The sequence below is a fragment of the Leptonychotes weddellii genome, chromosome 7, assembly GCF_054177405.1.
Source record: "Leptonychotes weddellii isolate Sample4059 chromosome 7, ASM5417740v2, whole genome shotgun sequence".
NCBI classification, from domain to species: Eukaryota; Metazoa; Chordata; class Mammalia; order Carnivora; family Phocidae; genus Leptonychotes; species Leptonychotes weddellii.
Genome location: NC_138375.1, coordinates 58725575 through 58750995, shown reverse-complemented (window position 1 = coordinate 58750995; position 25421 = coordinate 58725575). Strand labels below are relative to the sequence as shown.

The window sequence follows — 25421 nt, the reverse complement described above, 5'->3', positions numbered from 1 at the left end:
GGCACAAGATGTGGCCTCTCGTTTCTTCAACTGTAGAGTTGGACCTCTGTTGTTCATGTCTCGGGGTGGGGGGACAGATGGTGGGAGATGCTTTGTCAGCCTGTGTATGGCCCGAAGGCATCATCCCCACCCAGATGAAACCTGGAGGTGCCCGTGGTCTCTCCAAAAGCCCCAGCAGGGTTCAGAGGGCAGGTGGAGCTCTAGGCCCACCTCATCCTCTTTGTCCTTTGGCAAACACTGACAGAGAGACTTGAGGGTCTGTTTTGGCTCTGGCCAACTGTCCTGGCAATAGGGCACCTTCCTGGAAGGAGTTGATGCCTCTTTGCAGAAGGTAGGCTTCTGATCGTGGGAAGGGACCACGGTGTGGGCAGATGGGCCTGGTCCAATGCCCTCTCCGCTGTTTGTTTGCTGGCTGGCCTCAGGCCATCACCCGCCTCTCTGAGCTTCAGATCTCTGACAAGCTGGGGATGGTAATGCCTCCCTTGCAGGGCTGTTCTAGAAATCAAATGAGTGAAGTCTTAAGGCCACTCCTGAAAAGACCTGTGGGAAGCAAACTTTCCACCTCCTTGATGTTGGTATCTCCATCTGCCTTTGCTGCACTTCGCCTGACCCAGTGAGGCGAGGCAGTTCCCAAGATCATCTGTGAACCAAGGGCCAATCCCAGGGCTGGGAGATGATGCAGATCGAGAGGCCCCATCAGGTGCATGTGGGTGCATCTTGTCTTCGTGGCTGGTTTCTTTCCCTAGAACTCACTGTCTCCACCTGTCAGATGGGGGAGGCATCCCCACGGCTGTGAATCACAGTGTCTCTAGGAACAGAAGGTGCCTCACACCTCAGGGTTTGCTGGGCTGCTATACTCAGGCATGGGAGCCTCGAAATGCGCACGGGACAGAAATCGTCTGAGTATGCAGAGGCGGGCATGAATGCCTGAGGAGAGGCATTTAGAAAAGGTGGGAGCTCTGGGGTTATCTAGGTCACTGAGGCTCAGAGAGGACAGGGCTTACCCAAGCAAGACAATGACTTGTTCACACAGCAAGATAGCGACTGAGCCAAAACAAAACCCATAGTTCAGGTATCTCTTGGAGAGAAGAGGCTGAAATCATTTGGCCCAACCTCCCACCCAGGAGCGCCTGCTTACACATCTGCAGGGACAAGGAGCTCACCACCTAATGTGGCAGCTTATTCATTTGTAATAGCTCTGGTCCTTGGATATTTCTTTTTCACCTTGAACTGCACGTCTGTTCCCAATCACTCCAACCTCGGCCCTCAGGATCAATATGCATTTCTTCCCCAGGTAGCTAGTCATCAATAGAGATCATATGCCCTGAGTCTTCCTTTGTCAGGACTCGCAATTTTGCAGCTCCCTGTGCTAACAGGAAAGGTTCCAGACCCTCACCCTTTTGGTTGGTGAAGGGACTGCCATACCTTCTCAGGACTCGGATCCAGATTTCCAAAGAATAAACCATGAAAATACCAGAGGCTGCCTCATTGAGGATGTTCAATAACTGCAATAACAATTAGGAATTTTTATTAGTGAAGACAAAATTGACTCAGAGGTAAAAGGGGAATTTTAAAGGCCTTTTCAATTTGTGATTTTCATGTGAGGCAGTTAATCTAAAAGCAAATAAAAGCGTCTGAGTGCCAGAAAAAAAGTGCAGTGAAATGTATTTTTTTTCTTTTTTTTTGGAGAGTCAGTCTGACTCTACTAAATTATCAGAGAATTATACCGAAAATAGATTCTACTGACTGTGAACCCCTTGGGTCAGAGTCTGGGTCTTTCTATCACCCACAGCAGCCAGAGCTGGCCAGGACACAGAGGAGGCGAATGAGTGCAGAAATGAATTGGTTCAGTCGGTTGTTATTTTTAATGTGCAAAAGGTCAAGTGCTTCTCCCAGCTCATTCATCTTCTGGACCTTAGAGGTGCATTGAGCAGTCCTGGGTTTAAGACCGTGACAGGGATGCCTAACGCTGGAAGGAATGGCAGCCACTCTGGACAGCCCCAGGCTACCGTGGAAAGGAAGTTGAGAGGATAGCTCGTGGGTTTGCATTCCAAGCATCCATTTTCCTTTCTTTTAACAATGGCACCCATTTCCTTTAGGAGAACTGCTCCTCCCCCTGCCTCCTTCCATGGGGTTTAGGTGGTACTGAACCCCCAGCCCGGGGCCCCCAACAGAGGGCACGTGACCAGGGTTTTTACCAATCAGTGCAGTCCATCCCTCTGGCTACAGTGATTGGCTCAGGGATGGGCATGTGACCCAAGAGAGGCCAATGAGAACTTGTGCGGGAGCTGTGGGGAGGCCTCCTTTCGTGGCGGGTTGCTAAGCGAGTGGGATCTAAGTCTGACACCTCGGGGCCAGCCGTGAGAAGAGAACTTGCCTGAACGTGAAACCAACACGGGAAAGCAAAGCTAGGACACGGAGAGAAACTGAGATCTGCTCTCATCACTTGAGCTGTGGTGGAAACCAGTCATGCTTGAGTCGCGCTCATCACGTAGGCCAAGAAATTGCCCCTTTTGCTCTGGACACTTTGAGTAGAGTTTCTTTCACTTTCAACTGAGAATATGTTGACCGGTAGGAGCGTACAAGAGGCAAAGTTCCTTTTCAGTTTTGAGAGAGAGAGCTAATAGGAAGCCCTTCCTCTCCAAGCTTCCCTGGAACCTGGGTGGGGTTGCACACCAGTGCCTTCTCTCTTCCCACGCACGCAGAGTGGAGGGGCCAGCAGGGCGCAAAAAGCATGGTGCCATCCTGGGAGAGTCCTTCCTGTCTTGCATCCACACATCCGATCAGCCACCAAATTCAATCCATTCACCTTCGTGAAAACGCTATCATAAGGGCCCGTCTTTCCATCTGTCCCACTGTCCGAAATGATCTTTTCTCACCAGGTTCAACTCTGAAGCTACCTCATGCTTCTCTCCCCACTCAATCAGTCCCACCCGCCCCTGCGGCCTCGCAGCACCCTGCACATCCCTCCGTCACAGCCTCCACCTTGCCCAGTGGTCCTAGGCTGTCTTTGTGTCCATTTCTACCCATCGTTGCTGGGAGCTCTTGAGGGCAGAGCCAGGGCCCATTCATTCTGAGTCCCCGGCGCCTGGCACAGGGAGGTGCCTCACAGACCTCTGATACATCATGCATCGTGTTCAGGGGCCCAGAGAGTCAGTTAGTTATTCAACCTCCACCTTGTGGCAAGTCCAGGTGGTCACCGTCTCTAGCTACTGGGAGCTGAGATTTCTACTCCACCTTCATAGGCTGCCTTGAGGAAATCAGTGGGGTTTCCAGGAGGGTGGTGAGAATTTTCAAGGTATCCTGGTCCCAATGCCAACAAAAACAGATGTGGAAGCAGATGGTGATGACCAAGAGCGCTTTCCTGGCGGAGGGAGAGAGCCTCATCCCACTCTTGGCTCTTGTCTTAGAATTACCAGACCAGAAGAGGACAGTCCCTTTAATTAATAACAGAGGGAGAACAGGGCAATGTTTTCCTAATCCCCAGCCCAGGACATCCCCAAAGACATAAGCAATCAAATCTCTTACCCTGGCTTCTGTCAGCTTTTTAACAAGGAAGGGGGCGAAGGGAGGGAGAGGATGCCATCACCATGCTCTGGGCTGGGGGCTTCAACCCCATCATCTCTTCTTACACTCCACAACCACTCAAGGAACAAGGTGCTATCCCCATTCCCCAGCTGAGGGACTGGAGGCTCTGAGAGGTGAGATCATTAGCCAAATTCACACAGCTGGTAAGAGGTGAGCAGAACTTCGAATCTGGTCTAAATGGCCACCTCCCCTTCGTTCCAGCCAGACCAGGGCAGGGAAACAGTCAGTCTATGAGAACCCGCTGGAATCCTGATCCTCCACTTTTTGGCCCAGTGGATTATGTAAACCACGAAGCCTCTCTGAGGCTGTTTCCTCATATGCTCTGTGGGAATGACAGTCCATGGCCCTTGTGTGACAACAAAGTGGGAGAACATGTCTACTGCGTCTGGCTTATAGTAGGGGTGCAGGGAAGGGACACTGGCCACGATGACTTTTTCCCTGCCCTGCTCTGCACTTTCAGATCCCTTGGATGACTTATCACATTGTCAAGTTTTAAGTCGGTTGAAACCGGAGGGGTCAGATTTCAGCCTTCAGATCCCACTGATCCTGTGACTCCAGGCAAGTCCATTCACCTTTCTGGGGCTCAGTTTTCTTCTCTGTGAAATGAGAGTGCTGGGCAGGATCCCTCTTCCCCAACCTGGGGTCTTCCAAAGACAGTAGTGGGTGGGTGATAGGGAGAGAGGGCGTTTTCCAGGAGCAAGATGGGCCTGGCTAATGGTGTTGTCGTATATCTTAGCTTTGGGTTGGAGTGGTATTACCTCATGGCTTACCTCTTGCTGATCAAAGCTCTGAATGGCAGTTAAGTGTCTTTGATTAATAAAAAATGGGGAAAATGAATTAATCATGACTTAAATGCAGTGTGTTTGGGAAACAGAATCTTTAAAAACTCAAATCCACTGGGGCCAGAAAGGGAAAAAAAAGATGTCCTTGATGGAGAGAGGTTGGAGACCCCTGTGGTGAATGTCCTTGGAGCTCTCCAATTGTGGACAAAAGACCTGTGTGGCCAGGGGCCTGTGGATGTTGCCACTAGGGATGGGAGCCTCGGTCCCTTTAAGGCTCTTCTCCCTGCAACCAAGCCCCAGGCCTCTGCGGGGGAGGACACGCATTATTGAAAGCGCATTTCAATACCTATTCACTCTCCTCCTCCTCCTGTGGGTGGCAATCACAGTTTACATAATCTGTCTCTCTGTCGTCCCAGGCAGCTGCTCCCTTCTGGCTGAGTGGTTTGAGGAGGGGGAGGGTGGGGAGAAGGGAGAGACATTAACCGTGTACTCCCAACTCAGGTAGTGGCCAGCTTGCCTTGGAATGAAGGAATGAGATCAGACTTGGACACTGCTCAGCCCTGGGTTCAAGGGTCACTTTCATGATGTGTGACCTTGGGTACACAACTTTGCCCCCTCCCTGGTGATCTTGATCCACTCCCCTGCCCTCCATTACAGTCTCTATACTAATAGCTCCCAAACCTCTGTTTCCAGCCCAGACCTCGCTCCTGAACTCCAGGTCCACTTGTCAACGGCTTAGCTCTGTTTGTGTGTTCACAGCAGCCTAGGCTTAGCTTGTCTCAAACTGATCTCACCAGTTTTCTCCCAATCCGTCCATCCATCCACCCATCCATCCATTATCTATTCATCCATCCATCTATCCACTCATTCATCCATCCATCCGTTTAGCTATCTATCTAATCATCCATCCATCATCCATCCATTCAACCACTCATCCATCCATTCAACCACTCATCCACCCATCCATCCACCATTTCCTAAGTGTCTAGCATTTGTCAACATTGGGAGCACAGCAACACACAAGACAGGCACTGTGTTTGCCCTCCCAATTCTTTGTTGTGAAGGAGACAGACAGGTAAACAGAAGATGATATTAAAGGTGATGAGGATGATGATAGATTATGATAAGGGAAGTGTAAGGTACTACAGGAGCACAGAAGGGGGTACCCAACATAGCCTTGGGGGAATAGAGACTTTTTTGGACAAGAAGTTGGAGATGTTTTTGGACCTGAAAGGTAAAAAAAGAGTGAACCTTCTTTTCCTCTGTGTTCCTGTCTTCATTACCCAAGGGGATTGACACCCAGCACCCATTCCTTCTTCTTGTAACAGTGGAACAGCACCTCTCCGGGAGGGACAGCACCTCTCCGGGAGCACCTACCCCTTTCCTACTCATGGTCCTTATGGATTGGGTGGGAGGGTCATGTTATTACCAGCTCCGGGGGGGGGGGGGGTGTGACCCAGGCCTAGCTATAGGGATGGATTAGGGATCCTTCCACTGAAATTCAACCCCAGAACTTTGCTGGAACCCTTGGGTTTGGGGCATCCTATTTCCCCTGGACTTGCCCAGCTTGTGGAAGGGTAGTTGCTGTGTTGCCCTCCTGAGGGGGAGATCGTGCCGGAGAGCAATGCCAATGTCAAGGAGAGCAGAGTCGAGAGACGTAGGGAGTCTTGAGGCCATCATTGGAACCCCTGGATCCAGGTGTGCCCGATGCCAGCAACATCAGACTTTTCTTTTTATTTTAAGTCATTTTTGTGTTAGGTTTCTGTCACTTGCAGTTGAAAGAGCTCTCATTAACAGTAAAGAGTCTCATTAACAGTAGGAAAGCATTTTCACATCCTTTGTCTTATTTGATTTTCACAACAGCCCTAGAAGTCTGTTTACAGATGGTGACATGAAAGCTCAGAGAGTTGAGTCAGTGGGATGCAGCCCAGGTCTGTCAGACACCAAAGCCCATGTTTTATTAAGGATACTTTGGAGATTAAACAAGAAGGATGCTAGAGAGTAGGATTTAGCTTTGAGCGGATTGGGCACTGAAGAACTGGTCCACAGGAGAAGACCTTCCTCCTCACAGTCAGCCCACGTTCCATTACATGACCACGTTTCAAGGTCTGACTGAAACGTCACCTCCTCCATGAAGCCCCCAGGAATGCCCCTCCTTGATGCTCTTCAGCCGCGGTCGAGGTCTCTTTTATAGCGTCGGTCACTTTCAGCCTCCCCATTTCACTTATGTCAGTGCATGACTCATCTCCCTTTCAGGGAGGTCTGTGCTTTACTCATCTTTGATTAGACCCAAGCTCCTTGCCCCATGCCTGGCACCCAGTAGGGGTTCAATGCATTTTTTTAAAATAAGTATTTGAAGTAAATTAATGTCCAGATAAGAAGTACATTTGGGATGTGAATCAGAGTGACAGGGAGCCAGAGAGAGGAAAGTTGAGCTGAGACCCAGAGACAGAGAGAGACACCCAGAGAAAAGGAGAATGAGTCAGTGAGGAAGTGAAAGACAGAGGGACGGGGCAGGCCTGAGAAGGAGAATCAGAGAGAGTGTTCTGGGTGTGGAGATCTGGGAGGGCCTGCTAGCCTTGACTGGGGTGCATATGACCTTACTCCTGGTGTGTTGTGAGGGAACCATCTGGAAAGGACTTGGTTGGCCCAGAACCCAGGAGGGTTGGAGAGATAAACCCTATGGGATGGATGGAGAGTCGCTGCTGAGTTAAGGAAGAGTCCCTGTGACCCCCTCCCACTGCCACAGGGGCCGGGAGAGCCGAGCCAGTTGTGAGCTACTCCACCTGAAGGAGCTGGTAGGGCTCCACTGTGAGGAAAAGGGGGAACAAGATAGCTGGGGGTCAGTGGCACCTAGAACCTTCTCGTGCGGCCTCCTGGGACCTCCCCACCAGTGGTGGTGATGCTGTGACCCTTCCCTCCAGGAGCTGCCTTTGGACCCCAAACCAGAGAAGGACCAAGCCCTGCAGGTAGCAGGCCTGTGAGTTGCTCCACTCTGTTCTGGGCCTGGGTGGTCCCCCAGCTGCCCCTCTCTCCCTCACAGCTCTGGCCTTCACCATCCATGGCCCGGAGCACCATCCAGAAGTGATCCGATCTATTGTATCCATCTGCTGGTTTCACATCCATCTCTCCCCCTGCGGGGGGATCGCCAAGAGGACAGGGACCTTGTGGGTCTCCTAGCGCCTAGCAGGGTGCCTGGAAGGCTCCCCAAAGGCTGCGTGGGCTCGTGCATGGAAGAGCAGACAGGATGGCCGTGCGTGGGGTGTGTGCGATGGGGGTGGGGCTGTTGCTTGGCGGTAGCCTTGATGAAGCACTTTACCAGGCAAGGCTCCCAAAATAAAGGTGTCTGGGCTCTGAGATGAGAGCCCTTGAGAAGAGAAAGGCCCTTCTGGGGCTAATTGCCTGGCTGGCAGCCAGCGTGCAGGCAGCTGCGGGGAGGTCCTAGGGGAGGGGCACTCTTCCTGCCCCCGCCACGCACCTGCTGTCCGGCGGGGAGGAAGCCGCGAGGGGCCTGCCCTGTAGCTGCGTGAGACAAGAGGATGCTGCCCCTGCGACTCAGGGAGGAGACAGCCGAAGGACCGGGCTGGAGGCAGGACATGGAGCCACACCAGTCCTGGAAGTGGCCAGGGAAGGAAGGAGCACGTGCCCGCCAAACCAGGGGCTGCTTTGTGCCAGGTGCCATGCTGGCTCATGGGCTTCTCTTCATAAGGCTCTGAGGAGGGGGCTGTTGAGGCAGATGAAGAGTCTGAGGCCCAGGGAGGTAAAGTGACTGGTTCTGGGCCACAGAGTGAGTGGTGGCAAGGCCAGGCAACTCAGGTTGGCCCAATTCCTCCCTTCACGTCACCGGACATCCAATACGATAATGGGGTTGGGGGTCAGTCACTAGGCTTCTGGTGGCTGCTCACCTTGGCTGGGGCTTTTGGTGAGATGCAGGGAGAGGGGAGGGAAGGGAGGAAAGGGAGGGAAATTTTCCTCTTGTGTAAAATAGTGAGATAGATGTTCTTAGAACTGTTTCTTTACCTTTCTTTCTTTCTTTTTTTTTTTTAAGATTTATTTTATTTGAGAGAGAGAGAGTGTGTGAGCAGGGGGAGGGGTAGAGGGAGAGGAAGGGGAGAGAGAACCTCGAGCAGACTCTGCACTGAGTGTGGAGCCTGATGTGGGGCTCAGTCTCACGACCCTGAGATGGTGACCCGAGCGAAAATCAAGTCAGACGCTTAACTGACTGAGCCACGCAGGCACCCCTCTACTTTTCTTTCTGTTCCTTTCTTTTCTATTCCTTCCCAGGCTTCCTGCTCCTGCCCGAGATTGATGAGGAAATGAACCTAGCTCCATGCTGGAGCTCTACACTTAGCTCCAACTATGAGACCTTGGGCAAGTCATTTCCCTCACTCATCTTTGAGATGTTGATAACAATTTTGACCTCTCAAGGAGGCTGTAAGAATTTAAAGAGGGAGTAGCTGAAGCTCTGTGCCTAAGTGAGATGCCATGGGTGTTAGCCAGAGGTTCTGGAGAATCTGCTTCTATACTCCCAGTCACCCTACTTGGCTGCCTGAGATGACTTTCTAAAATGAAATGTAGACCTTGTTCCTCAAATTCCAGGGACATGAACAAGCACTTCAGGAAAGAGGATGTCCAAATGGCCAGTAAGCATTTGAAAATGTGGTCAACTTCACTAGTCATCAGGGAGATGCAAATTATAACTGTAACCACTATGTACTCACCAGAATGGCTAAAATGGAAAGGACAGAAAATGCCAAATATTGGTGAGGCCGTGGAAATACTAGAACTTTCATACAGTACCAGAGAGAGTGTAAATCAGGACTCCCATTTTGGAAACAAAACATTTGACAGTATCTCCTAAAGATGAACCCACATCCCCTATAAGGCACTGATTCTACTCCTTTGCATAAACCCACCAGAAATCTGTATTTATGTTCATCCAATGGCACGTACAAGAATCTTAATAACAGCATTTTTCATGAGTCCTAAGCTGGACACAATTCAAATGTCCATCACCACTAGAATGGATGAATACATTTTGGTATAGTCAAATATATTGTGTATTAACATTATAATATACTATATGTAATTCCAAATATAATTATATTGGGAATATAATTTAGCAATGAGAACAAATAACATGAGAGTGCCCCAACATAATGCAACATTATGAAAGAATCGCAAACATAATGAGTGAAGGAAGTCAAATACTAAAGAATGCATGATTTCATTTATGTGACAGTCAAAAATAAGCCAACTAATCAATGAGGTTAGAAGTCAGAATGGTGGGTCCTTTCCTGGGGGGCGGTAATGAAAAAGGAGCACAAGGGGCTTTCAGGGAAGCTGCTAAGTTTGTTTCTAGCTCTGGGGCTTGTGACATGGGCATGTTCACTTTGTGAAAATTCATTGAGCTGTAGATGTATGATATGAGCACTTTTATGAATGTAGGCTATGAACAGTTTCCTGCAAAACCTCCACCCTGCCATGGCTCCCTCCTAGCCTCGGACCGGGTCCCAGCTCCACGGTGTCATCAAGGCCCTCTGCTGCCTGCTCCGGCCCTCTTGTCATCACTTCCTACCTTAAGTAATGGGACAGTGGGTAGGTCTTTCCACATGCCAGGCTATTTCTCACCTCTGGGCCTTTGCCCATGTTGCCCCTTGGCCAGGCCTCCCTTTCTCCCCATTTTGTCTGCTTCCTCATCCTTTCCTGAACACCCCATCCCCGGGTGGGCCAGGTACCCCTCCTCTGATCTCCCATGGTCCTCATCCCACACTTCCTTTTATCTCAGCAATCCCCATATGGTCTTCATATTATTATTATTACATGCCTGACCACTCCAGCAAGATGAGGGCCTATGGCTCATTAGTCCCTCTGTCCCCAGTGCTCAGCATGGGGCCTGGTATGTAGACAAACTGAATGCTTGCAGAATGAATGAAGGAACAGAAGGGATCTTATGTGCCCCTCTGGTGCTCCCCTCATTTAATCAGGCTGGACCTCCATCATTGTCTTGTGACAGTCTCTCAGAGGTTTCTATTCTCCAGGATAAATGTCTCCAGTTGTGATCCTGTCTCTCTTGTGATGGATTTCTCTGTCTTCTTTCTGGGAACCAGAAATGGACACATATTCCCCTACCCTGAATGCCTCACCTCCTTCATTCTTACCACACGCTGTTCCCCAGACAACTCCTGGGGGCCAAGGCAGTGATTGGTCAGCCAAAGGGAAGCATTGGGCCAGGCAGCTTTCCCTCAAACCCTAGACCCTAGGGACATCAGATCCTCTCACCACAAACACCATGGGAGTGGTCTGGAAGTGGAGTGGGACCCTTGGGGGGTGAGCATGCGGTGGTGAGCTTCTTGTCACCAGAAGCATGCAAATGGAAACTGGCTGACTGAAGTTGGGGGTGCTGTTGGTGGGAGGTTAGACTTAGTCCTTCCAGCCCAATGGGGAAAAGGAAGGGAAAGGACATCAACTGAGGTTCTGTGCAGCAGGACCTTTACATACGTAATCTCTTAGACTCTGCACAGTTAGTCTGGGAGGAAGGTGTTATCACTGTGCCTTTTTTAAAGATGATGAAACTGGGGCTCAGAGAAGTGCAGGGTCTTGCTAGGAATTTGAGTTAGCAGGAAAGAGTTGAAATTTGAATCCAGGTCTTCCTGGCTCCCAAGCTGGCCCTGTTTCTAGAGCATCTCTAAGAGTCTGTGATTCCATTCCAAGGCAACATCTGCTATTGTATCGCGCCCCGCGTGATGAAGGCCTGGCAAATGCCCCGGAGTCCCTCCATCCCCCCGGCCATTGGCCGAGGCTCTGGGCAAGGCTGATGGCAGGGGTCAGGATCCCTGAGTGCACTGGCATTTGATCACAGAGGAGAGAGGCCCTGTGAACAGCTGCAGGCACTCCCAGGTCATCGCGGACCTCACATGAGATGCTAAGGGGCCAGGTGGCGATTTCACTCTAAATGGTTTGCTCATTGGCCTTTGACCTCCATTTTCCATCAACCTGATTTTCATTTCCTAATGTTTACTGATTGGAAAAATAAGGAGAGGTGGAAAGCTCAAAGTGAATGAAATTCTCTCCTCACTCTCTTCCCATTTTTCCAGATGTCTTGTGTTAAACGGACAAATTAAAAGGCGCTTCCATGCGCTGACGGTGAAGAGGGTGAAGAGCCCTGTGGCTTCCCATGCGCGACGGGCCCTGGGTGCCTCTGCCCGCCAGCAGCTGAGCCTACCTGTTGGACCCGGGGCTCCTGCGCACGGCCAGCTGCAGCCCAGGGTCTGTGCTGCGGAGACATGGACTCAGTCAACCCATGGGCTCCACCCATGTTCCCAGCCCCTTGTAATGACACAGCTCACGGGACCAGTTCTGGCCAAGGCACCCTGAAGGGAGCCGACAAATGCCCCTTGCAGGCTGAGGTATTGGCGTGGGTGGGGGTCTCCACTCACTCTCCTCCCCTGCCACCTAACAGTGCAGCCAGCCTGGGTCTCCGAGTCACCGCTTGGAAGGAAGCTACCTGGAGAACTGCTTGGCTCCACAGCGGACGTCACGTGAGGGAGACACACGTCCTTGCTGTATTAAGTCACAGAGTTTCCTGGATTAATTCGTGGCCATCTTGACCACGGCAGTCCCTTCAGCTCCCCTTCCATCGATGCCGCAGTGGCTCAAATGTGTCAGGCACTCGGCGGGGCATCGATGGAAGGCGTGGTGGTCACCCTCACCCTCTAGGAAGCACCGTTAAAGAGCAGCAGATGGGAACAGCTGAGTTTTTATAATGCAGCGTGTCAGTGCTGTGATGGGAGGAAATAGAGGGTCTGTGGGAATCCAAAGAAAGGGTGGCAAGGCCGACGGAGGGGCAAGTCACAGAAGGCTTCCCAGAGGAAGTGACTTCTTAGCTGGGTTGTAGTGGATGAAGAGAAGTTAGTTCAGTGGTCACAAACTGGTGGTTTGTATTGTTTGCTCAGCACAATATTTAAACTGTTTTTCTGGTAGTTAACAATACTTAAAATGGAGGAGTCTCACAAAAAATCTGGATGTGAGGATTTACTTAAAAAAATCAGGGTATCGATCAACACTGAGGCCATGAGTCTGTGTAGCAACAATTGTCTGGAGCTAGCAGAGCTGCCCCCTTCGACAGGCATGCATGTTCCAGATCACCGTAGTTCCTTTCATGTGTTTGCTTCCTGCCAGCCCTGCAGACGGCTGGGGCTGCAGCCCTTGAGTGAGTAATCCTAATTAGACTTCCTCAACCCAGAGAGCCTTTTTAGCTCTGGGGCCAAGGAAGAGCCTTATCCAACTTTCTCCCTCCCTCAGCTCATTAGAGGATCCAGGAGCCCCTCGCTGGAAGTCTGAGGGGCTCCTGTCTTGACTATGACTGACTACTGGCCCCAGACGAGGACAGTGATGGCTCCGAAGAGCCAGGCCCAGGGGCCCACGTTGCCTGATCCTCCCTTGGCTCCTCATGGTAGACATTTGCTGCTTTTGGCTGCCCAGAATCCATTTCTCCTCCTTTGAGCAACAGTCCCTTGATTTTCTTTTTGAGGATCACCCCTTCCTCAGTGCTCAAATGTTGGAGGGAGTCTGCTCAAGCTTCCTGCTCTCTGCTGGCCAAGAGGAGGGCACAGGCCCCAAGCCAGGCCAGCTGGTGCCCTTCCTGGGGCTGGGGGTCCCGAGCAGAGTGAGGCAAGGAGGAACAGACGTTGGGGCTGATACATCCCACAGGGGGATCTCGGAAAAATTGGCCTCCGTTCCTGCTCCCAGGCCCCTGGTCTGCTCTGGTTCCTGCCCTTTCCTGGGCCTGATTGTTGCTTTCCTTTGGCTTCTAGGTGCTGATAACCTCTCAATAACCCCTGCTTCTGTTTGATTGGGGCAGATTTGGTTTCTGTTGTTTGCTACCTACACCCATACACAGCCTCTCTCAAAGGCAGGTGTGAACTGTTGGGGTTCACACTGGATTTCTCTGAATGCCAAGCCAAGCTTACACAGGCTGCAGAGGCAGGCTTTGCCTTTTCCTTACCCTCAGCTCCTTCCCCCCTCCCCCCACTCCCTTCTGGAGCCATTGGGTCATCTCTTGCAGTCCCAGCCTCGCCAGAAACCAGAGGGCTGGAATTTCTTCCAGACACACCCTCTGGGGTTAGCCCTGACCATCCTGACTGCTGCTGGGCCAGTCGTGATCCCTGGACTCCCCGCTTAGCCTGGAGGCTCAGGGTCACCTGTCCAAGCAATCTGGCTCATTAGGGTGGGGCCTCCTTGGCCTCCCCAGGACAAGGCTTGACTTAAGCCTGTGGATGAGTCTGGAGCCATCTTGCCTGTGGGCCCAGCACGGGCTCTGGAGCTGTGCGAGTCCTTGTGGTGCTTCTGCCAGACTGGCTTTTCTCTCAGTCAAGACCACCTTTATCTTGTTTCCATGCATATATCCTCCCGTACTATTACCCAGTACTTTACACCAAGCAAAAATAACCCGCTCATTTTTTAACCTTTAATACATATATTTCTAAAGGGAACATGAGATCATTCTCATAAACACGAAACCTGCATCATATTCTATAAATGGCAGGTAATGGTAAAAATAAGGATGTGGAAAATACAACACTGCTATTTAATTCCAGCTAGATACTGTTGCTGGAAAGCTGGGCCTCTTGGTCCAAAAGGAAGATCAGTAAGTGTTACAGAGGCGTTAAGTAGATGCTGACCTCCAATTGCGAATTCCTCCTTGATGTAATCAACCGAAAAGGAGGTAACTCTCTCCCAGTGCTACTTAACTTGTGCTGGATAATTCTTAAAATGGCCTCATGGACCAGTGATGGTTGGTGCCCACTCTGTGGAAAGCATTGCTTCTGTAGCCTCTACCTGTTTCAAGATCCTGTGGCTAGGTGCCTTTCCCTACTTGAGCCCAGCTGCCCACCTGCCCTTGACCACGGCTCCCCACTCGTACCGACCTCACTGTATTCCAGGCTGACCAGGCCTGGGTGTCTACCTTGCCCCAGTGGATGAGCTTGGTTCTAGGTCCAGCCATCTCAGGGAATTGAGAGAAGAATACAAGAATGAAGTCTTTAGAGCCCTTCCTAAGTGACAGACACTGATAGGTATTTTACTCAGATTATCTCAGTTTTCCCCACATTTTAGTCATTCATCTACCACCTTCATGATTTCTGCCATATCAGTGCAATTCATTTACCTTGTAGTTTTCTTTAAATTGATTTGTCTTTTAAAAAGCTCAGAATTTCATTTTAAAAGGAAATGCTATATTTTCCCCATAAATCAGAGAGTTTGGTGTGCCAGTTTTATTTTTCTAACATGCATCATTTGTGAGCTATTAAAGTAATAAATGTTCATCCATCTACCACCTAAAATCATCACACACCATCAATCACCCATGTACCAGCCCTTGGGAAATACTGCAACTCCTTAGTTAATTCTCACATGTTTCTGGAAGGGTGGTTTATAGGTAAGAAGGTGGAGGCTCAAAGGATTCCCTTCCTGAAGTCCCACAGGCAGAAAGGCTTGGGGCTGAGATTTGAATCTAGACAGTCTAACTCCAAATGCCAAGGCTCTTTCAACACTAGTGCTTTCCAAATGGATTTTTTTTTTAAAATCCAAAGAATCTGTTAAAAATGAAAATGTGTTTGGAAATCCAACATATAAAGCAGATAAAGTTGGAGCTTTTAAAAATTATTTAAATGGGATTGTTGGGTGCAGAGATTCTTTTTTTGAAACTTCTCTTGCCCTAACCCATCCTACAATGGCCCCTGGGAACCTGTCTCAGAAGCCCGGGGCTCTGAGCGATGTTATTTTGAACCCATGCGGCACCACCCTATCTCTCGACTTCATTTAGTCCCATTTTCCCCATGAGCCAAACTCCTGAGGAGCAACTTCTGGGTCTATGTTATCTTTCCTGGCTGGGCATCTCTACCTTGGACCTTTGCCATTTTGAAATCTTGAAATTTTCCACTGGCATTGTAAGCCTTCCTCTGACCTAATTATTCAGTCATCAAACATGGATGTCTAACCCGTACCCAGATTTTTAGATGACACAAGAGGAATAGATGTAGTGTCTTTGATGGGTTCCCAAGCCCATGTGGGAGACAGATAGACACAGCCAAATGCAGAAAGGGTTGGAGCAGCCCCTGTTCACCTGAGTCTCATTGTTGTCTCAGTTCCTGCCTCCTTTAGGTGGCTGGTTGCATTCAGTTTGGAGAAGTGCCTGAGATGGAGCCAGTGAAGGGACCCCAGTGGTGCCAGAGGTCTTGTCTGATTCCCCACTATGGTTCCTGGGTCACTGTTCCCTTTAGCAACCAATGCCTGATTTAAGTCTGGACTTAGAATCATACCTTACTCAGACCCCCAAAGCCTCACTCCAACAGGAAGACCAATTTACAATCGTGCCAGCATCTGCAGTATGGAGCTTTGACTGGCTCCTGGCCTCAGCCTGCCTTCTCCCCTCCTGGCTGCCCCCTGCCCCAACCTAGAGATCTCCCACTGAAGTGGTAAATGAATTGCACTGATATGGCAGAAATCATGAAGGTGGTAGGACCCTTAAAGGGCCCTCTCTGCCATGAAGAGAAGAAATCTGTCACTCTAAAATTATGGGAAGATCCTGTCACTGTTCCAATAAGTTTTAAAGACATTCAGCCTGTGGTGCCCCCTGACCAAGCCAAGATTTCTACCCTTTTTCCTCAGCCCTGGCTACGGCCCTGGTTCTCTCCAAGGTACCTCCATCTTTGGAGGTGCTGAATGTCCCCAGAGCATCACCCTCGGTGTTTCCCCCATGCTATGGGACCTGGTCTAAGCTGAGCTTGAGTTCTAAGAAGCTTCTCCCTTGGTAGGTCCTAGAATTGGGTCTATTAGCAAACTCAAAACAAGTCAATTCAAGCCAGGGCAACTCAGTTCAGCTCTACTCAGCTTAACTCAACTCAACTCATTTCAACTCAATCCATACTTACTGTGTATCTTTTTGCCTACCCTGAGCTAGGCTCTAGTTTTGGGAGAGGTAGAATCCAACAGTTAATAAGACACAATGTTTACTCTCAAGGAGTTTTCTCTTCTCCAAGAGAAAGAGGTGGCTCTTTTCTGGCCTGGAGACATCCCAGCCAGCAGCATAATTCCTGGGTTCTGCTCCCCCAGACTTCGCAAACTACCCTCCTGAGATTGTATGACTTCAAGACTTCAGATTGCAGAGTCAGTTGGTCCCTTACCCTTTAGGATGTGGTTCATATGGGTCCCGAGTCATTCATTTATTCACAAACTTGCATTGAGCACTTACTATGTGCTAGACACTTTACAGACATTATCTCATTTAATTCTCACACCAGCAGTGTGGATACAGATCCAGTACATGGCCAGTTAAAATTTAACCCAGCCCTAATTCCAAAGCCCATGTTCTTTCCATCTCATCCCACTGTGTCTCAGAACAATTGGATAGACTCCATAATAAAGGATGTTTAAACAAACACATTCCATATGGAGGGAAAGAGTGGATTAATGAATATTTTATGTAAAGCAAAATCTCACCTGACCAGTTTATTAGACTTCTTTGAGAAGCGAACTATATAGGGAGATAAAGGGTGACTTTCACAAAAAGCCTTCGTCAAATTGCCATCCCAAAGCCTATTAATAAAATTGATTCATTATAGAATTGGGCAGAGGTGGGTGGTGAGTGGGAGGGAGTCTATTTTTGCATGGATAGAGAACTGGCTTAGAGAAAAGAAAGAGAGGGTGAGGATAAATAGGTGCTTTTTCAAATGAAGAACTAGGGTTCCCCAGGAATTGGTGCTGAGTTTGGTCTTATATAACACCCAAGGCACATGCATTGAGTGCCCAGTGTATGCATTTCCTGCAGTAAGTAGGGGGGATATACCCCAAAACCAAACTTAGCTCCCCTCCTGGAGAAGCCCAGAGAAAGAAGTGCTCAGTGACATCTCCAAGTGTTCAGAGGACAGACAGACAGCTCTGGAGGGGCTGAAATGCCAAGACATTGGACATAAAACAGAAGATGGTGGCCAGGAAAGAGGAAAGAGCCCCTTGCAGCAATCTGAAGATCTGAGCTCTAGGACCAGTCTGTTACTGACTAGCTGTGGGACACTGGGCAAGGTCCTTCCCTCTCTAGGTCCCACTTTCCTCTCCTGTACAAGGAAAGAATTGGACTAGATGCTCTGTAAGGGTGTGGTGTTCTGGATGGAGGACAAGGATCTGAAATAGAACCTGATTATGAGAAAGTCTCTATTTCCCGTAGCCAAAATGTCTCCTTCTGTGCCTGCACCGAGATGGGGGACCACTCTGCCTCTGTCTCTCTCATTTGTGAACAGTGAGGATGAGGCAGAGAGCCATGAGGTCTGTGATGCTGGGGCTCAGAGCCCAGCCTGGAATCCCTCAGTGGCATTCATTGCGGGTGACTCAGCATCATAAATAGCTCCCATCTGGATGAGCAATGATATCTATAGCGATCAAGCGATCTCTATATCCACACACACTCTCTCTGTGCAAATATGTGGCTCACTGTATGCTAAATACGAGGTGGCCTGGAGACGTTCCTCCTCTTAAAAGACTATTTGGTATGAAACTCAAGACTGTTTATTTAAAGAAACAAGTTTACAACTATGCACATTGGATTACTGGTAGTGGGTGGTGGGGAAGAGGCGATGTGGATGAAGGGATGCTGGGTGTGATCCAAGCTTGGGGGCCACCTGACAGAGGGGCTGAGGCCGACCCTTCCACCTTCATCCTTCTGTCTGCAGCAGGAGGGGTAATGGATACCGCACATGAGATGCTTGAGATCCTGGGGTCGAGGTACAGGGAGGGGGTACTGTTGAGCTCATCAGTGCAGGAAGCCACAGTTAGCAGAAAGAATATAGCAACTGGGGGGAGAGCCAGGTTCCAGCCCTGCTCTGCCCTGCCATTGATCTTGAACAGTTCATTAATTCACTCATTCATTCATCAAGTACGTACCAAGCACAGACAATATGCACAGGCCACATGGGGATACAGACAAGAAAATGTAGGTTGGAATTCAGGCGTAGCCACCTGCCAGCTATAAGTGCTTTCCCATCTCTGTGCTTCAGCTTCCTTATCTGTAAACTGGGGATAATACCCCCTAAGGTTTAATGCACAAGAAAGTGCTTCTCTGTTGTAAATGGCTAGCACCATTCCACCACATTACCCAGTTGATCCATCTCCTTTCCACTTAGGAGTGTTCTTGGGGATCACGGAGGGGAAATGTCATCGTGACCCCCTTCACCAGGGCCCCGGGAGTGGGGGCCCTGAACACCACCCATGGGAATGACCCTGGGCAGTACCCTTACCTTTGCTTCTTGGCTGAGCTGAGATGTAGGGACCTTCAGTCAACGAGCAGAGCAGGTCGCATGCCAGAGATGTACAGCTTCCTGGAGGAGGAGAGAGGGTGTTCAGGGGTGAGGGGGGAGAACTTCTGGGGCAGTTCATTGGGGTGCCCTGAAAGGGCACTGAACCCCAGACTCCAAGGAGGACATTTCCTTGCTTTTCCTGAGGCCACAACAGATCCCTGGGGTTCCAGCAAGGGACTGGGCAGGATGGGACCCTACCTGGCATCAGACCCAACCCCTGGCCCCACCTCACCTACTCCCCTGATACCAGTTGCCCTTCTTGGCCACTGGCTCGGGCCATGCTTTTATGGTACAGCTGACCACACTGCTTCCTGACTTAAATGTGATTTCTGACCCATGTCAATGGGTGGGGCTTACTGTCAGTCATGTCTGGATTTGAATTCTGGCTTTGGGAAAATCCATGACATCTCCCCAAGCCTCAGTTTCCTTGTGTGTAAAATGGGGCTGCTAACAGCCCCGATCTCATACATTAAGTGCCATATAAGCGCTTGTTGTAATCATTGTCGTCTGTGTTGACTAAGAATATCTGTGAGGATGTCTATTAACTTATAGCCCCTCAAATTGTAGTTACCTTCCCCTGCTTTCTCCTAGGAGACACCAGGCACTCCTGAAAAGGCAAGGGCACGTTCCATGACTCTGTCTCCGGAGCTTTGCATGGGTCCTGACCAAAGGTGGGCGCCCAGTGAACATGTGTTGACTGAACAATGATCCGCAGGTTTGCTGGGTTTGCCTTCACAAAGTTAGGGCTAGTGAGGTTGATGTTCTCCCATTTTACCGAGGAGAGCACAGGTTGCAGAGAGGGGAGGTCATCTGCTCTGCTTCCCACAGGGGCGAGTATGGACCAGATGAGAACCCACAGTCCCCGCTCTGCCTCCCCGCCCCCACCCCCCCAACCCTGCAGTCAGGGCCTCTCCTGGCTGGACCCCAAAGCCCCAGCAACCGCAGCCACCTGCGTCCAACCTGGTGCCGCCTCCCCCACTGTTTCCCTTCATCCGGTAACCACAGTCCTGCTGTGACTCAAGAAAGGGGACATCCTGGTCCTTTCCAGAGCTGGGGACCGAGGAGGTGCTCTGGATGATAGACACGGTTTGGGGGAAGCAAGGATTCCAATCGATCAGCCGACTCAAGCCCCTTCCCGGGACGGTGGTGTTCTGGGACCACCCTGGGAACACAGCACCTAACCCCGCGGTCTCCACTGCTCCAAGGCACTCTTACCTCCTCCTGCAATCTCCTCCCGCCCCAGTCCCGCCACTAGACTCAGAGCTGAGCTCGGCAGGGCCCATTCCCCAGAGCCCGGCACTTAGCAGGACTCGATAAATATCTGTTGGGTGAGTGAATGAACGAGTAAATAGTGGCTGAATGACTGTGTCAGGCCGTGTTCTAAATCCTGGGGACACTGCAGGGAGAAGGGCAAGCTCTGGCTCTCGGGGAGCTGACAGTATGTTAATTTAAAACTAGCAACTGGATTGGAAAGAGGGCAGATGTTACTGTTCCCCAAATGGCCAGGTGGGGAAGTGGGGAGGGAATGTTTGTGAGCCTGCTGACTGCCCCGGGGAGCACCTTGGAGCCAGAGGTGTCCTCCCTGGCCTCAGGCAGGGCCATCTGTGCCCCGAGTGGGGAGGCTGACCTTTAAGAAGGCCAGGAAAGAAAGGTGGTGCAATTATGTATTTAACGTCTACCTGCCGAGTCCCCGACCGCTAGCATGCTGCCTGGCGCAGAGTAGATCTTAAACTTTTGTTCAGTGAATGAAGCCATTTGTTCACTGGGTGGGCAGAGTGTGTCAGGATGACTCAGGTCTAGGGGCTGGTGGGAATCAAGAGTGCTAACTCTCAGAATTATTACGACGTCCACTTGACGGGGCTTCGCTGTTCTCAGAGCCCATTCACACGGCAGTTACTGTTCTCCCCGTGCAGGGGAGGAGGACACGGAACACACATGTATGAGCGAGCACGCTGCACTGGACGCTAGTGGTATTCACACAAACAATAGGGCAACAGCAGGGCAAACAACAGGGCGGGCATGCTCCGTGTTTTCAGTGTATCTGTGATGTGCCAGGCCCTTCACATCCACCTTCTCTACTACCCCCATCCACCTGGCAAGGCCAAGGTCACCATCCCCATCACACAGAGGAGGGCACAGAGGCTCAGAGGAGGCTTGATCTTGCACAGTTGGAACCTGGGTCTCACTCTAGGAGTGAGATGTAAAAAGCCCACAGTCTAATGGGGACCCAAACAGGAAAGAGGATAGTTAAAATCCAGTGTGACATCCCCAGAGGTGCATTTGTCGTAGATGCCTCACTGCTGGGAGGCATCAGGGAGGGCTTCCCTGAGACGGTGAGTCTTGAGCTGAGGCTTAGAGGACGGGGGAGCAGGAAGGGCTTTCCAGGCAGAGGGAGCAGCATCTGCAAAGGTGTGGGGGGAGCATGGTTCCACTTGGAGGAATGTGGTTTGGCCAGATCCTTGGGGAGAAAGATGAAGCTGGGAGGTTGTCAGCGCCCCTTATAAGGAGCTTTACAGAGGCTGGAGGACGATGGAGAGCCACTGCAAGGCACAGCTTCATGCTCTAGAGGGCTCCTTCCAGGGGCAGGGGCAGGAGTGGGGGGATGGGAGGCTAGATAGGAGGACTTGTGCTTGATGAGATCTGGGGTGGAGGGAGAATTGGACTCTGCCTCTTAGCTTGGGTGGTGCATAGAGATGGAGGGTCTATGAGAGTCAACTCTCTCCCATTGGCTGAGCCACTGTGTGGAGTTGGAGGTCCTCCCCCAGCCAAGAAGATCTCTGCGGCAGATCCTAGTCTCTGCTCCAGCCCCAGCCCCAGTGAAGCCCTCCTCTGCCACCTGGCTGCTCCCAAACTGTGTCCTAGCAACCTCACAGCCCTCACCTTGGCAACGCCAGCTTCTGCATGCTCTTCCTGATTGGGCTGGAAAGGAAGTGCATTTGAATGCCTAGCTAGAATGCCTCCTGTCCACTAGACCTGCTCAGGGAACCAGCCTGGGCCACCCACAGCCCGCAGCCCTGGGTTCATCAGGTGGAGGCTGGCCAATCAGATGCAGGATGTGGGTCTGGACTCAGGACAGGAGTCTGGACTCGCAGCCTTGTGAGCTGGGTTCTGACCCCAGGGCTGACGCTCTGTCTGAGTGACCTTGAACAAGTCTCTTCCCCTCCCTGGGCCTCAATTTTCCCTGTCGTAAAATAAGGAGGTTGAACAACGCCATCTCTAGAATCTAATATTATCTTATTCCGTTTTTGACCTTTTCCTATGGTTATTGGTTGGATGCTCTGTTGCTGGCACAGATTTTAGTGTCAGACTCTAGGGGTTTAAATCCTAGTTTGCAGGGCGCCTGGGTGGCTCGGTCAGTTAAGCCTCCGTCTCTTGGTTTTTGCTCAGGTCATGATTTCAGGGTCATGAGATGAAGCCCTGCATGGGGCTCTGTGCTCAACGGATAGTCTGCTTCTCTCCCTCTCCCTCTTTCTCCTTCTGCTCCTCCCCCCACCACTCACATTTTCTCTCTCTCTCTCAAATAAATAAATTACTTTAAAAAAATCCTGGTTTGCTTGGCCAAATCACTCTCCCTCTCTGAGCCTAGGTTTTTCCCTCCTTAAAATGAATTTCATGCTATCTTACCCAGGGGGTTATGAGAACAGTCAGTTGAGATGGTGTAAATGAAAGTGCTTTATAAGTGGCAAAGAGCTATGCAAGCGTGATCTATTTCATCACATGGGCTGTGCTCAGTAACCATTTATTGAACGCGCCCCGGCCCTCCCACCAGCAGCAACAGCAGCAAGCATTTATTGAACACTTACTATGTGACAAGCATTGTGCCGAGGTTGTACTCATGTTATTTTGTCTTCACCACAACCACGTAAGGGATTTGCTATTATTATTCCCATTTTCCAGATGAACAGAGGGCTGATATGATTTTGTATAGAAGGAGCTCAGCCAGATTCCCTGGCTTTAAAACTTGACCGTTTAAAATGTAATGGGGTGGCCCCCTCAGATCTCTTCTCCCTATTTCGGGTTTTTCCTCTTGCCCTAAGTCAGGACCTCACTCAGAGTTTGGTGGGCAAAGGGGCAGCACTCTCATTTACTGAGCATCTCTTCAAAGTGCCAAGAATTGACCAGCTTCTCAGGCTTTTCCCTGCATGCCAATCCCTTGGGGTGTCTCATTAAAATGCAGATTCTGATGTAGTGGGTCTGAGATGCAGTTGAGATTCTGCATTTCTAATGCATTCCTAGGAGATGCTGATGTTGATGGCCCGGGGACCACACTTTGAGTGGCCAGGTGCTAAAGGATTTCAAGTATTATCTTCTTGAATCCTGGGGACTAAGTCTTTTTAGCTTGGGGGTCACAGATGGGGGCAACTGAGGCTTGAGAGGCAATGTACCTGACTCAGGGTCCCACAGCATACAAGGGGTGAGTTTGAACTTCTGTCCACCTGGGAGTATGCACTGCCAGGGGTTATGTGCCAAGCCTTACCTCCTGGCTGTGTGGTCCCTGCTTGGGCTTCTGTCTCCACAGCCAAGGCAGAGAGTGGTCTCTGAGATGCCTACTAGGACCTGTTTCTTACTTTAAGTTTGTCACGAGCAGACCAGTTTTGGGTGCTGGCTTCCAGTGGGAACAGGGCACTGGCCCAGGAAGTGTCCCTGCCGTTGAGTGGACATCTTAGGATCAGTATGGGATCCTGCACATGTATGACTCACCCTGTATGTCCTACCCCCAGCCTGGCTCTTTTGGAATCCTGTCCTTATTTGAAAATTTTAATGTTTCATTCACCATGGATTTTGGGGTCACTAATTTTGTTTTTAAAAAATATTGCACAAAATGTTCTTGATTTTGATGACTGAGCTTTTTAGCACCCCTTTACATTTTGCACCTGAGGCAGGTGCCTCTGGCCCTCGCCTCAGCCCAGTCCCGGCCAGCCCTATGTCTTCTCTGGCCCCCTCCTGCCTCATTGACGCTGCCTGCCAAGAGCCACGGTGCCCACCCAGCCGCTGGCCGGCCAATACATTTATTTCCCAGCAGGGGGATCCATCACTTGGCTTGCCTTTTGGCTGCCCTGCTCTAGCGAAGGCAGCAGGAACTGTGGGCCTGACGGGGGGTCTGGGTGATCACTCTGATGTGGGCTTTGCCCCAGCAGGTCCCTTACCAGTGAGGAGAGGGAAAAAAGGGACTTCACTACAATTTCGATTGCCCCCCCTCTGCTTCAGCCAGTCTTCAAGGCCCTGCCTGCTCTGGCTCCTGTTAACCCATCTGACCTTATCTCTACCACCCCCCTCCCTCCCTCCCTCCCTCCCTCCCTCGGCTCCTGTCATGCAACTTTGTCAGGCTTCTTCCTACCTCAGGACCTTTGCACTTTCTCCCCGGACACTTGTCTCATGGCTAGCTGCTTCTCCCTGTCCAGATGTCAGCTTCAGTGCCGGGTTCTTCAAGCCCTACCTGCCTTACACAAACAGCCCCTGCCTCCTTGACACACCCCTCTTTTATTTCCTTCCTAGCACTTACATAACTTGGTGAAATTATTTTATTGTTTACTTGCTTATTTTCTGTCTCCCTACTAGAATGTGAGCTCAGGGAGAGCACGGACCTCATCTTGTCTGTCTTATTCTTCATTGGCTTTCCAGCTCTCAAACAGCGATTGGCCCATCGTGGCTGTTCAGTGAGTGTTGAGGCATCAGTGAGCCTGAGTTTCCACATTTGCGAAATGGGATTGCAGCCTGAACCCCATCTGGTCAGGATCAAAAGGAAAATGACCCAGTTTGGGGGCCAGTGGTATTATCCCCGTTGTTTAGCTGCTGAACGTGAAGCTCAGAGAAAGATGGGACTTCCCTCAAGTCACTGGCCAGGAAATACGTGGGCTGGGGCTCTCTCCAGTTCAGAGAAGCGCCCGGCCCCACACCCTGCCCGGAGCGGCCGTTCAGGAATGGGATGGCTGGATCCGAGTTCCTCTGAGTCTCTTGCCATCTGCGGCTTGAACTGCAAGACCCTCCTTGCCCGCCAGGCTGTCACAGCTTCCTGACGAGTCAGAGACAGGAAATCTAATGGCTGTTTTCTTGTGGAATACAAAGGCCTGCCTCTTGCAAATGTAGAGATACATTTTCTCCGCATTGGCAATTACTCCGCTGGATGTCTGGGGAACGTTTTTCATCTTCCAGGCACTTCACCAAGATTAACTTCTGAACCTAGGCAGCGATGCTCATTAGCTTGAGTGGGTGTCTGAGGCAGCGTGGGTGGCAGCGTCTTCTGTCACAAGAGGAGCTGGGGTTTAGAGGGCTTGAGGCCCCCAAGTCAACATCTCTAGGAGTTTGGTCGATTTTCCGGAGAGCAGTTTCTCCGCTGTCGGAAACGCACTGACCTTCTTGAGGATTCAAAGTTTCTGACACTCCCTGCGTGATCTGGCTGTGGATTTAGCAGTGTGTTTCACAAATACTTACTGAGAGTTTCCTAGGCATCCTTCTCACCCTGAGCATGCAATGGGAGAACAAAATATATCCGGCCCTTACCTTCCTACAATACTGGACCAGGAGGGGAAACGGATGGCAGTGTCCCGCCCGTAACTGGCTGCGTGACTGTGGGTAGGTTCCTTTCCCTCTTGAGGCCATTGGGGTTTAGCTTACTCTCCTCCCCTGGTCCCCCTGCTTAAAGGCCTTTGATAGCCCCCTGTTGCTTACAGAGAAGATGGGCATCTCTGGCCTGGCCTTCAAG

The 25421-nt window shown here is 50.7% G+C and overlaps 1 protein-coding gene across 1 annotated transcript in view; it reads right to left on the bottom strand.

The window, feature by feature from the left end:
- CPLX2 (complexin 2) overlaps nucleotides 1-25421 on the bottom strand; it is an 83253-nt gene that overhangs the window by 52518 nt on the left and 5314 nt on the right. The window contains exon 2 of the mRNA XM_006732505.3: nucleotides 18659-18739. The gene's annotated coding sequence lies outside the window, so the exon portion shown is untranslated. The remainder of the gene's footprint in view (nucleotides 1-18658; nucleotides 18740-25421) is intronic.